At 52.1% G+C, this 5000-nt stretch overlaps 1 non-coding gene across 1 annotated transcript in view; it reads right to left on the reverse strand.

The window, feature by feature from the left end:
• LOC126436298 (small subunit ribosomal RNA) overlaps positions 1-863 on the reverse strand; it is a 1909-nt gene extending 1046 nt beyond the window's left edge. Inside the window, exon 1 of the ribosomal RNA XR_007580573.1 lies at positions 1-863. This exon is cut by the window's left edge and continues 1046 nt beyond it. This is a non-coding gene — a ribosomal RNA (small subunit ribosomal RNA).
• Positions 864-5000: the final 4137 nt, after the last annotated feature.

Consider the following 5000-nt stretch of genomic DNA (forward strand, 5'->3'; position numbering starts at 1 on the left):
AGCACTCTAATTTGTTCAAAGTAAACGTGCCGGCCCACCGAGACACTCAATAAAGAGCACCCTGGTAGGATTTCAACGGGGTCCGCCTCGGGACGCACGAGCACGCACGAGGCGGTCGCACGCCTTCGGCTCGCCCCACCGGCAGGACGTCCCACGATACGTGCCAGTTAAACACCGACGGGCGGTGAACCAACAGCGTGGGACACAAATCCAACTACGAGCTTTTTAACCGCAACAACTTTAATATACGCTATTGGAGCTGGAATTACCGCGGCTGCTGGCACCAGACTTGCCCTCCAATAGATACTCGTTAAAGGATTTAAAGTGTACTCATTCCGATTACGGGGCCTCGGATGAGTCCCGTATCGTTATTTTTCGTCACTACCTCCCCGTGCCGGGAGTGGGTAATTTGCGCGCCTGCTGCCTTCCTTGGATGTGGTAGCCGTTTCTCAGGCTCCCTCTCCGGAATCGAACCCTGATTCCCCGTTACCCGTTACAACCATGGTAGGCGCAGAACCTACCATCGACAGTTGATAAGGCAGACATTTGAAAGATGCGTCGCCGGTACGAGGACCGTGCGATCAGCCCTAAGTTATTCAGAGTCACCAAGGCAAACGGACCGGACGAGCCGACCGATTGGTTTTGATCTAATAAAAGCGTCCCTTCCATCTCTGGTCGGGACTCTGTTTGCATGTATTAGCTCTAGAATTACCACAGTTATCCAAGTAACGTGGGTACGATCTAAGGAACCATAACTGATTTAATGAGCCATTCGCGGTTTCACCTTAATGCGGCTTGTACTGAGACATGCATGGCTTAATCTTTGAGACAAGCATATGACTACTGGCAGGATCAACCAGGGAGCTGCGTCAACTAGAGCTGAGCAGCCGGCCGCCCGGGAGTGTGTCCCGGGGGCCCGCGCGAACACGCAAGCGTCCGCTCAATTATTCTGCAAACAGGAGGAGGCTGAGCTCCCCTGCACAACACACCTCGAAACCCTCTCAGGTCCCGGCGGCGCGCAGCGCCGTCCTAAGTACTTGGTCGGGTTCGAGAGAGGCGCAATCGCCCGGAGTTAGGCGAGTAGACGCTTTAGGTGCGACCACCCGTGCTCCCAACTGAGCTTGCCGCTGCCGACAGAGGCCCGGGAGCGTGCTGTCGTGGCATTGCCGGCGGGAGACAACACGCGCCACCTACGGTGACCGGCAGCTCCAACGCCAGCGCCACAGAAGGACAAAAGCCCTACTTGGGTGCCGAAGCGAACTCTCCCAGCACAGCGCACGCGCCAACACGTCCGCACAGCTGCGATACAAACCACCTGCGAGAACCGCTGGGGCGACCGAGCAGCAGACGGCGTCGCGGCGCCGAGCGCCGGGCGGCGGCGCATCCTCAGCGCACAAAGTCCTCAATCGGACCAGCACACTGCAGATGGCCACCGCGCTTCGCACCGGGCCCGCGAGGACCTACTTTGGCCGCAAGGCGCCGCGAGCAGGGGGCGCCGGCGCGCAGCTGCGCCGCCTGCCGCGTCCGTCGGCCGGCGCGCCTGCCACCGGCCGCCCCCACCAGCCGGCTGTAGCGCGTGCGCCCACGCACCGCGCTGCCAGCACGCCGGGCGGCCCCCCCTCACCGGCCGGGGACGGTCCCACCCAGCCACCGCCGCGTATCGCCTCACACCCAGATCCCCTTTCACGTTCGTGGGCATGGTGGGTCCCCTTTCACGTTCGTGGGCATGGTGGGTATCCCTGAAACAACCGGTTAATAGCTCGACCGATCGTCGCCAACACTGATTCACCTCTAGCGAGAACAACCGCACCACAACGGGTTACCGGTTGTTCATTTGCGTAACGTCACCAGCAAACGTACACGTCCATCGCCATTTGCAACGAGTATTGCATGCCTGTGTCAGGTGTCACAACACACTACGTCTGCCCACATAGACGCAACAACATGTGCACGCCTAGAGAACACGTGGAAGGTAGACCCCGTACGTATGCGGTGTCCATTGCGCGAACGACTGTCAGCCCGCCTCTGCAGCATGTCGCAGATGTGGAACGCGGTGCAACATGCTATCACGGTGTGTGAGAAGAGACGACTACGTCCGAATACACGCTCCACTACATCAACAGACTGCTCATGCTGATCGCCATCCAGGGCGTCCGTTCCTCCCACACGTCTGTATGGCGTACCACACTGCAATCCAGCTCTTATAGGGAGACGACACGTAGCTGCGTGCACAATATTTGGACTGTATGGTCCGCCGTTGCTAGGCGCTGTCGTCATACGGTCACATGGGCCACGATGTATCATTCAGTACATACGGAGCAATGTGCAGTACAGTTTGTGGGTTTTGCGTACATCGGCGGACAGGTGACAGGCCGTACCACAACGTAGGCTGAGTACGTCGGCATGCGAAGGGCATTGAACATGCAAACTTCTCACCGACCAGCTTGCGAAGGCAGGGGGGAAGGGGGGGGGGCATGTACGTCCTGCTGCTATCCACACTACAGTGTATAGCAGGAGCATGTGGAAAGTCAGCAACACCTGCAAGGTGTTTAACATGACGCGATACACAGGGGACCGGGCAGTGCGAGTAGCGAACTATATTGCGAGGGTTGCGGTTAGGCAACACTACACTACTTTAACGGGTTGCATAACAATTACAGAGCAGGTTCAGCGACAACGTGCGTCAGGTTAAGGCGCAATATAGTTTAGGTTACGGCGCACTTTAGGTTAGGTTAAGGCACATTATAGGTTAGGTTAAGGCACAACATGGGTTACGTTAAGGCACAACATGGGTTACGTTAAGGCACAACATGGGTTAGGTTAAGGCACAACATGGGTTAGGTTAAGGCACAACATGGGTTAGGTTAAGGCACAACATGGGTTAGGTTAAGGCACAACATGGGTTAGGTTAAGGCACAACATGGGTTAGGTTAAGGCACAACATGGGTTAGGTTAAGGCACAACATGGGTTAGGTTAAGGCACAACATGGGTTAGGTTAAGGCACAACATGGGTTAGGTTAAGGCACAACATGGGTTAGGTTAAGGCACAACATGGGTTAGGTTAAGGCACAACATGGGTTAGGTTAAGGCACAACATGGGTTAGGTTAAGGCACAACATGGGTTAGGTTAAGGCACAACATGGGTTAGGTTAAGGCACAACATGGGTTAGGTTAAGGCACAACATGGGTTAGGTTAAGGCACAACATGGGTTAGGTTAAGGCACAACATGGGTTAGGTTAAGGCACAACATGGGTTAGGTTAAGGCACAACATGGGTTAGGTTAAGGCACAACATGGGTTAGGTTAAGGCACAACATGGGTTAGGTTAAGGCACAACATGGGTTAGGTTAAGGCACAACATGGGTTAGGTTAAGGCACAACATGGGTTAGGTTAAGGCACAACATGGGTTAGGTTAAGGCACAACATGGGTTAGGTTAAGGCACAACATGGGTTAGGTTAAGGCACAACATGGGTTAGGTTAAGGCACAACATGGGTTAGGTTAAGGCACAACATGGGTTAGGTTAAGGCACAACATGGGTTAGGTTAAGGCACAACATGGGTTAGGTTAAGGCACAACATGGGTTAGGTTAAGGCACAACATGGGTTAGGTTAAGGCACAACATGGGTTAGGTTAAGGCACAACATGGGTTAGGTTAAGGCACAACATGGGTTAGGTTAAGGCACAACATGGGTTAGGTTAAGGCACAACATGGGTTAGGTTAAGGCACACCATGGGTTAGGTTAAGGCACACCATGGGTTAGGTTAAGGCACACCATGGGTTAGGTTAAGGCACACCATGGGTTAGGTTAAGGCACAACATGGGTTAGGTTAAGGCACAACATGGGTTAGGTTAAGGCACAACATGGGTTAGGTTAAGGCACAACGTAGGTTAGGTTAAGGCACAACGTGGGTTAGGTTAAGGCACAACGTGGGTTAGGTTAAGGCACAACGTGGGTTAGGTTAAGGCACAACGTGGGTTAGGTTAAGGCACAACGTGGGTTAGGTTAAGGCACAACATGGGTTAGGTTAAGGCACAACATGGGTTAGGTTAAGGCACACCATGGGTTAGGTTAAGGCACACCATGGGTTAGGTTAAGGCACAACATGGGTTAGGTTAAGGCACAACATGGGTTAGGTTAAGGCACAACATGGGTTAGGTTAAGGCACAACATGGGTTAGGTTAAGGCACAACATGGGTTAGGTTAAGGCACAACGTAGGTTAGGTTAAGGCACAACGTAGGTTAGGTTAAGGCACAACGTGGGTTAGGTTAAGGCACAACATGGGTTAGGTTAAGGCACAACATGGGTTAGGTTAAGGCACAACATGGGTTAGGTTAAGGCACAACATGGGTTAGGTTAAGGCACAACATGGGTTACGTTACGGCACAACATGGGTTACGTTACGGCACAACATGGGTTACGTTACGGCACAACATGGGTTACGTTACGGCACAACATGGGTTACGTTACGGCACAACATGGGTTACGTTACGGCACAACATGGGTTACGTTACGGCACAACATGGGTTACGTTACGGCACAAATTAGGTTAGGTTACGGCACAAATTAGGTTAGGTTAAGGCACAAATTAGGTTAGGTTAAGGCACAAATTAGGTTAGGTTAAGGCACAAATTAGGTTAGGTTAAGGCACAAATTAGGTTAGGTTAAGGCACAAATTAGGTTAGGTTAAGGCACAAATTAGGTTAGGTTAAGGCACAAATTAGGTTAGGTTAAGGCACAAATTAGGTTAGGTTAAGGCACAAATTAGGTTAGGTTAAGGCACGATATAGGTTAGGTTAAGGCACGATATAGGTTAGGTTAAGGCACGATATAGGTTAGGTTAAGGCACGATATAGGTTAGGTTAAGGCACGATATAGGTTAGGTTAAGGCACGATATAGGTTAGGTTAAGGCACGATATAGGTTAGGTTAAGGCACGATATAGGTTAGGTTAAGGTACGATATAGGTTAGGTTAAGGTACGATATAGGTTAGGTT

This window comes from Schistocerca serialis, unplaced genomic scaffold (genome assembly GCF_023864345.2).
Source record: "Schistocerca serialis cubense isolate TAMUIC-IGC-003099 unplaced genomic scaffold, iqSchSeri2.2 HiC_scaffold_1234, whole genome shotgun sequence".
Classification (NCBI taxonomy): domain Eukaryota; kingdom Metazoa; phylum Arthropoda; class Insecta; order Orthoptera; family Acrididae; genus Schistocerca; species Schistocerca serialis.